Here is a 9,673-nt window from a genome sequence, read left to right on the forward strand (position 1 = left end):
AACATGACAATGAAATGTCCGGACATGTCGGGGCCCCCCAATAGCCCATATCGTTTGGCCTGTTAAATTATATATTTTTCCCCGATCCTGGTAAAATGTACGACATTTTTATATTTTTAGCGATGACTAAAACTAGTGTAAATGTTTTGCTTTGTTTTATATCATGTGCGATCACATAATTAATTAATTTATTTTCATTTAAAAGAAGAGAATAATTCTCGGGACGATTGAATGTGCACGCGTGCGTGAGAGAGAGAGAGAGGGGGGGGGTTTAGAGGTTTTTGGGAAACATTTCATTCACGGAATCGTCATACCTGTGTTAGGAGGAAATCTTTCTCCTGGAAAACAATGTAAGAGGAATTTTATTTCTTTATTTATTGTTTTATCCCCAATTTCAATATTAGTCATGTTACATATTTTATTTAAATTCTTTTATACAACCATCAGATTATATATGTGGTCACACATATTGTGATCTGTTCTCACAAACTGTTTAAAATTGTTTATTTATTATTGACCTTAAAACCAATATCTTTCTCACATCTCCCATACAGAAAGAGAGAGAGAACAAAAATCCCCTGATTTGGAATGCAACCGGACACACGGACCCCAGATGGGGAAACCCCCCGGATGAGGGAACGCTCCATTAAAATCTACGAAAACATTCCTCAGCACTTCTGTCACCGCTCGGAAACATACATACATCTGTTCAAACAACATTTTTCATCCCCGGAGGTCATATGTTGACGTCGGAATTTCACATATGCCAATTTTCACATCTGGATAGGTCACCGGGGTCAACACAACTGGGTGGTCGCCATGGGGGTGGGCCAAGTGGGGGGAGGGGAAAGGTCACAAAGGTCAAAGCCATCAATCAAGTTGACATAAGCTGTCGGGTACTTACTACTGTTTACATTCAATATTGCCCAAGCATTTTTACACAAAACAAATAATGACAAAAAGGGAAATATTTAATATAACAATAACAAACATCAATAAAGTAGAATTAGAATAAGGTGAAAAGCAATGAATAAAATAGCATAGAAATTTAAATATAGGCCTATGGAATATATAAATGAAGAGTTCAGATGCAAAACCCTCTAAAAGCCATCTGAAATTTTCTTCCAAAATTAGCATTTTTATCAAGCTCCTATGTTTATATTAAGTTATTTCACTTTAATGGCAATGAGAATAAACTATTCAATGACATTAAAGTGAATTAACTGAACATAAACACAGCAGCCAATTAGAAATGCAAATTTTAAAGGAAATTTTCAGGTGGCTTTTAGAGGGTTTTGCATCGGAACTCTTCAAATGTCATATAGACATATAAACACATCACAAACAAAAAAATGTTTTGTCTGTTTGTTAGCTATGAATGAAAAAGTGTGTCTCTGTTTTGCAAAACAATTACAACACAAAATCTGCACAAACAAATGTAGCATAGAAAACTAGATGATAAACATGCTTACATGTCTTCAAGTCTTCAGAACTATAAATACAATTTGAATAATGGGAAGTATATAGTAAATGTATAATAATAATAATAATAGCACTAATAATACGTTTTTGTAATAGAAAAATAAATACATAAACATGTTAAGCATAAGCATTTTATAACTGTCCAAAAAACTAATTGCAAGCATTTAGTAATGTTTAACACAGTAAATTACACACATGTAAGTTTATAGCATTGCTGATCCTGTGAATCTACAGCTATGAGATCCAGCAGTGCTGTGAAAATCAAATATGCAAGACGATTTTAATAATATGTTGAGAATAACAAGTTTTCAGACAAATAGAATCAGCTAACAACATATAAACCTCAACAATGGTGACAGAGAAAAAAAAGCTTGATGTCGCAATGGGTGCCATGGTACAAAACCCATCCATGACATCCATTATTCTTACTATTTGTCTGATGAGTGTTGATGTCTAAATGTGTCCCAAAGCCTAATTGAAAAACATTTTTTGAGAATTGATCTCTGTTTCTGTATCATGCCAATGCATCAGAGTGTGCTTTCACCCAAAATTAATTTTTATTACAACTCTTTTTCAATTCAAAAGCACATATTTCACTATCACTTGTTTTCGTAATTAGTGATTTAAAGCACACTATGACAGTCAAATGAGAGTCATAAACATTCGTGATATCAATCTGTTTCTCTTTCAATGTCTGTCTGTAACAACATACATTTACAGCACATTTACATTTAATTATTTAGCAGATGCTTTTCTCCAAAGCGACTTACAAATGAGGACAATAGAAGCAATCAAAACCAAAAAAAATGGTGAAACCACTATTGAGAAAGGGGAAACAAACCCACTGGATGTTCCTTTAGGTGACATAGCTGAAAATTTATTATCATTTTTAAATGGGATTAAGAGCTTACATAAAGCTAAAAAAGTTATTCAAAAGAAATATGAAATCAAAAAGAAGCATGGTGATTGCTGACCATCTGATGATATCAAACGAGCTTGGGGACAAACACAAAGAATGGATATAATATCAAGCAGAAGACGATACTGGGTTCATGTTATAATTTTGCAGATTCATCTCAAAGCAATGATGACCTGCAGATGTGGAGAGTGGGTTTGCATGCATTTAAACACAAACTAACAGAGAAATCCAGTACAGTATCAGAAAGTCAACTTTCAGCTTTTAGCACAGATGTAGCTTCATCACCTGCTGAATTAAGGGAAAAAATCTCTTATGCTCATTCAAACAGCAGTGAATCCATGAATGCTGCTTTGGGGAATGAGAACGAGGATACTCTAGATAACAACTGTGAGCTGCACAAAAGCATTGACTACTGTGAGGAGTTGAATTTCACAGATATGCCCGACCGAATGAAAGCTGAAAGAGAGAATGGAAGAGGGGAAGATGGTCTTTGGTCAACTGATGATATAAATCAAGCTCGTGGAAAAGCAGAAAGCATGAAAGGAAACTCAGAAGACAGGTCATCTCAAAGCAGAGCTGAACTGGAGACAGTGGAAGCTGCTGGAGAAGATAGGCATAGTTCTGGAGCAAATCGCAAATCATCTAAAAGCGGTCTCAATCAAACAGGTAGTGCCAGTAATAACCAGTCTGGGGCATGATATCCAGCTGGGAGTCAGGCCACTAAAAATTATCCTGGTGCTCCCGCTGACCTGTCCGGGACTAATGTCAGTGCAGCATCAGAAAGTGAAAAAGCAGATGAAACCATTTGCATACGTATCCCATTCTCAGCAATGTTCAGCAGTGGATCACCAGTTAGTCGTCGTGAAGCTCAACAGCCATCTCAATATAAATTAATAAATGGATTTCCTTCTGATACTGATTTAAAGATAAGAAAATCTTACGCCTTGTCATTCGACACTGAAACCAAGAATGCTGAATGGGTGTATGAGATATTGAACAAAGAAACTATTGTGAAAGAAGGCCAGAAGACTTTGGACAAGGCTATGTCAAAGGTCATCTGGCTGCAGCTGCCAATCACAGGTGGTGTCGGGAAGCAAATAATAATGCTAATTTGTTCAGCAACATGATACCTCAGAATAGTACGTTAAACAATAGCACATGGAAAACCCTGGAGAATTATTGTTGAAATATTGTCAGAGATAAAAATGAGATCTGCAATGTCCATGTGTACACAGGACCACTTTACCTGAGACCTATGGATCATTCGGTGTTGGGAGGGAAGAGAGTGCCAAGTCACCTCTTTAAGGTGATCATTGTGGAGAATGTGAATGGGACAGTAGAAGAGCCAAAATGCTATATGACGCCCAATGAGACACCACAAACTAACAACTCAAATGACTGCAAGGTGAACACTGAAGATATTCAGAGATTTTCTGGGCTGAAGTTCATAGAACACAGACCCAACAAAAACATGTGACACTTGTAATACTTTCAGATAAGTATCAAAGCTTCTGTATTCATAGTTGACTTGCTCTTCGGATGGGACACCATCACCAGATTGAGACTAGATTACACAACCTGTGTAATAAGGCAACGAGGTTGCCAGGTACTTTCAGGCAAATTGTGTAAAAAGTTTGAAAAATTTGTAAAAAATTTATTCACTAGCATGCATATTACTAGCATATTGGCTGTTTATTAGTACTTATAAAGCATGACCATATTCTCCTTATTTCTACCCCAAACCTCAACTTAACAACTGCCTTAATAACTATTAATAAGCAGCAAATTAGGAGTTTATTGAGGCAAAAGTCATAGTTACTAGTTAGTTAATAATGAGAACTGCTCCCTAAACTAAACTGTGACCTAAAATATCTACAATAGAGTCTTGAGGTTAATTAAATACTTAAGTGTTTAATTAAGTGATGATTGAGCATTAGTGCTAAACACCTGCTGTTAACATGCAGAATCACTAAAGTAAAGAGAAACACGACAATTACAAGTGACTTCCAACCACAGCCTTAGATGAGATCAACTGAAATAAAAGAAGACATGAAATCTCTGAAGATCTCAGCTGAGGATGATTAAACAACTCCACAAACAGCATCACCAGCTTCACGCATTACTAACAGATTGACTTTATTTCTGTCAGACATCTACAAACATTTGTACTGAGAATTAATTAACAGTCAGGGTGAATTAACATATTGAAGAATTAATATTCTAGTGATTTGTGTTTGCTTTTGTTGGGCACTTTGCTCTTGACTTTTTCGTGTTAGTTTTTCTCTGGTTGATGTTCATACTGTAAACAGGGCCGTAGCTAGAGGATTCGGGGCCCCCTGAAAAAATATTGATGTGGGCCCCCACACCCCTCCACTAATATAATTTATTGTACAATATATGAGCATGGAGGCCCACATGTAATCTAATAGGGGTTTCCTGACATATAACAAAACAGATAACAAATAAATGTAAATAAAGGTTTTTACTGAAGATCAGTTAAAGCAAAATATTCAAATATAACATTATATATATAAAAACAAATGGAGAGCAAACACTAAAACAAATTTCAATCAGTAATGAACTTTGAAACAACTATGAAAATATATGTATATCGGTTTGATCATTAACCTTTCATGACCTTTTACGTCACTTCACCTAGGATGAACCAAAATCCCATTGTCGGACCTTTTTGTTGGCAAAGTCACTTATGATGTCTTTGAAGTCCAGCTGTCTGCTTAGCTGGCTTTCAATTGAAAGTCGGGCAAGGCTATTAAACCTTTCTTGAGTTTGCGTAGACCTGAGATAGTTTTTGACAAGCTTCAACTTGCTGAAAGCTCTTTCTGCACCAGAAACAGAGACAGGTAGAGTGCAGAAGATGCGCACTGCAACACACACCTCTCCAAAAATGCTCTGGAGCTGCATCCTGTAGATTGAATTCAGCAGGTCAAGAGGAGACTGACAGTCTGCAAATGTAGCTGTCTTATACAGAAATATCAGCTGTGTTTCTGTTGTCACAGTTCAACAGCGAGAGTTATTCATGTCTGTTCTTCAGTAAATGATGAGGTTGATTGAGAAATGTTTCAGTTGTGATGCTCTTTATTAAGTTGAAGGCGTCATAAGGATGAATCATCCTACGTAGCTGTTTATACTGACCTGTCTGGCTGTTGTGAGAATATGTGTTTCTTAGTTCCTTAGATTATTAAAAAAAGATGTCAAACATATCATCTTATTATTATTCATATTGCAATATTTACTATTATATAACTGCATTTATGATCAGAAATGTGTTTCATGTTCATAGTCATTACTTGCATAAAAAACAAGTCAGTCTTTTCTCGCTGAACAAGTTTTGCAGGTCACTGTGGAATGCTGTTTTTACTCACCGTACAAGTCTTTGAGTCACTGTGAAATGTATGGTCACTTACTGATGATGACATAATCAACATATTAGAAATTTCATATAGATTACATAACATCCTGCTGAAATGCCTATATGGATCATGTGACAACAATGTGTATATTTACGCCATCAAAACTCTGTAACATAGAAATTGTATCTGTTTAATTACTATTATTATTAATACCGTACATCTGGTTTTGCAAACCAAAACATTTGAACTAACATTACATTTGAAGCACAGATTTTTAATATCTATCTATCTATATCTATCTTTTTTAAAGAGTTTTAAATCTTTTAAATCTTTTATTTTTCATGTGAAGCTGTTCACCCATATATATTATAAATAAAACGTGAACAAAGGCAATGATAGTTTGTATATAGTCCACAGGACCGAAATAGATTCCTTACCTTGTCTGTCCTCCAGAAACACAGAAAATCATGTGAACTTAAGTGTTCAGTATTAATAAAGGTCCAGTAACCTTTCCAGTGAAAACTGTTTAGTTTTCATACGCTGTCTTACAGAAATATCAGCTGTATTTCTGTTGTCACAGTTCAACAGCGAGAGTTATTCATGTCTGTTCTTCAGTAAATGATGAGGTTGATTGAGAAATGTTTCAGTTGTGATGCTCTTTATTAAGTTGAAGGCGTCATAAGGATGAATCATCCTACGTAGCTGTTTATACTGACCTGTCTAGCTGTTGTGAGAATATGTGTTTCTTAGTTCCTTAGATTATTAAAAAAAGATGTCAAACATATCATCTTATTATTATTCATATCACAATATTTACTATTATATAACTGCATTTATGATCAGAAATGTGTTTCATGTTCATAGTCATTACTTGCATAAAAAACAAGTCAGTCTTTTCTCGCTGAACAAGTTTTGCAGGTCACTGTGGAATGCTGTTTTTACTCACCGTACAAGTCTTTGAGTCACTGTGAAATGTTGAATGTCATTCATTAATAAATTGCAGCATTTTTGCACTTTTTTCACCCCAGAGCTGTGAACATTCTATTGATGATTGTCCTTGACTGAGACTTGTTCAGTCATTGTATATTTTATATTAAATTTCAATGTAAGTATTTCTATTGTCCGAAGCTGCTATGTTTGCACACATGCACTTTATTTAGTCTTATGTGAGTGTGTATATCTTGTTAGTCCTTCTAAGACGTGAAAAGGCTTCATCCTGTGGTGGAAGTTGACAGAGAGTGACATGTTTTATTTAAAAGAGTGGGAACGGAAGTGTTTTGAGGAATATGAAATTATTAAAATATTAATTTTGCTTCATTCCTATTTTACGCCAGAAACACAGAAAATCATGTGAACTTAAGTGTTCAGTATTAATAAAGGTCCAGTAACCTTTCCAGTGAAAACTGTTTAGTTTTCATACGCTGTCTTACAGAAATATCAGCTGTATTTCTGTTGTCACAGTTCAACAGCGAGAGTTATTCATGTCTGTTCTTCAGTAAATGATGAGGTTGATTGAGAAATGTTTCAGTTGCGATGCTCTTTATTAAGTTTAGGGCGTCATAAGGATGAATCATCCTACGTAGCTGTTTATACTGACCTGTCTAGCTGTTGTGAGAATATGTGTTTCTTAGTTCCTTAGATTATTAAAAAAAGATGTCAAACATATCATCTTATTATTATTCATATTGCAATATTTACTATTATATAACTGCATTTATGATCAGAAATGTGTTTCATGTTCATAGTCATTACTTGCATAAAAAACAAGTCAGTCTTTTCTCGCTGAACAAGTTTTGCAGGTCACTGTGGAATGCTGTTTTTACTCACCGTACAAGTCTTTGAGTCACTGTGAAATGTTGAATGTCATTCATTAATAAATTGCAGCATTTTTGCACTTTTTTCACCCCAGAGCTGTGAACATTCTATTGATGATTGTCCTTGACTGAGACTTGTTCAGTCATTGTATATTTTATATTAAATTTCAATGTAAGTATTTCTATTGTCCGAAGCTGCTATGTTTGCACACATGCACTTTATTTAGTCTTATGTGAGTGTGTATATCTTGTTAGTCCTTCTAAGACGTGAAAAGGCTTCATCCTGTGGTGGAAGTTGACAGAGAGTGACATGTTTTATTTAAAAGAGTGGGAACGGAAGTGTTTTGAGGAATATGAAATTATTAAAATATTAATTTTGCTTCATTCCTATTTTACGCACTCAAAATAATATGCTTATGTTCAAACTGTAACTCCATTAGAAACAATTCCTTCTTTGAATATTTGTAAAAATTGAATGAAGTTTTTAGCAAATGAATCATGTTGTTGTTTTAATTAATTTACTGATTTATGATTTTTTTTTTTGCTTTGATTCTATGTAATCTTGTCTTGTGAAGGTATGTTTGTGAAATTTTATGTGATATTTTTGTACGGTCATCTTGGCCAGGACTCCCTGGAAGAAGAGATTTCTTTTATCTCAATGGGACCTTCCTGGAAAAATAAAGGATAAATCAAATAAAAAAATAAATGTTGTAATCTGAAATGTTGAAATGTCCTGTGTTTATGCTTTTAGGAAACAAAACACTTCATAGAGAACTGTAACAAATGTGTTCGAATTTAGGAGGCCAAGACTATATGTATCACAAAAATCACATGATTATTCTGGACTTCAGTGATAATGTAACCAATCAAATTGTAGAAAGGGTTAATATAACTTGGTTATTTCTGAACATATCCTGCCATGTATAAATGTGTGTGTATTCTTCTGGTCGTTGAGTTGCTCTGCTGTGTCTGAAGTGACTCCCGGCTTCATTCTGCATTAGAGACTCAAGCACACACCTGGGGCAATCGAAACTTTACTTTCACTTTCATTTTCACCGCGAGAATCACAAAGACCGGTTCAGAAACCCAGTTTTAGAGCTTTTTTCTTCATTCTCCACGAATCGCTGATTCCTTGATTCTTTGAAATTCAAAAAAAGTCAGTATGACAGAAAAAGGGTGAAATAATGAGACTCTTCTTGGTAAATGTTTGAAGAGGGTGGAACAGTTTCTGATCATCTTGTTCACCGAGTCAGACAGGAGCATCAAGATTTCTTCAGGATAATGTTAAAAAATGCATTCAAAATGAACATGAGCGAACACATCTATTGATAACAAAACAACACATGACACTTTGTGTTTTTTTTATTGCCCTTCATTTTTTTAGTGTGTTTGAAGCTCACAGAGTTTCTCCAGGGTCTGTCATGATCAAATCTTTGTCAAAATGATTTTTTTTTCACATGCTAAAGTTCCATAAGTTATTACATAATTAAATCACTAGGCTGTGACCAGTATTTTGAATAACAAGAGTGAGTCTTTCTTCACTATACAGATTTAGAAAATTGATTTAGAAAAACTATACAGATATTTAGAAAATATTGTGTCCTTTACAACTGAACAAGTCTTTTATCCTTTATTGCATGTGTATGGGATTTCTTTAGTTTAGATTTGGACAAAGTGCTCTCAAAATTAATTCTAACGAGAAAGGAATCAAGACACTAATGTGAGTGTTTTACTTATTGCACTTTATTTGTTGGTGTGTTTGAAGATCACAGAGTCTCTCCAGGGTCTGTCATGATCAAGTCTTTGTCAAAATGATTTCTACACATGCTGAAGTCACAATGATATAAGCACACGTCTGATTATGGTGCTGATTGTCAGTGTTTGGAGACGTGAACAGCCAAACCAGTTTCTGTCTCTTCATCTGTTCTGCATCATGTCTTTGTGTTCATTGTGTGTTTCATGCCTTTTTTGGTCACTGTACTTTCATTATCAAGGTTGCACACTTTGTTTGCTTGGCTGGAGTGAGTTTTTGATGGGCTTGATCAATGACACACCTTCATATTTATTTCATATATGGCAAATTACTC

The sequence above is a fragment of the Sinocyclocheilus rhinocerous genome, unplaced genomic scaffold (assembly GCF_001515625.1).
Source record: "Sinocyclocheilus rhinocerous isolate Xijiao unplaced genomic scaffold, SAMN03320098_v1.1 scaffold1818, whole genome shotgun sequence".
NCBI classification, from domain to species: domain Eukaryota; kingdom Metazoa; phylum Chordata; class Actinopteri; order Cypriniformes; family Cyprinidae; genus Sinocyclocheilus; species Sinocyclocheilus rhinocerous.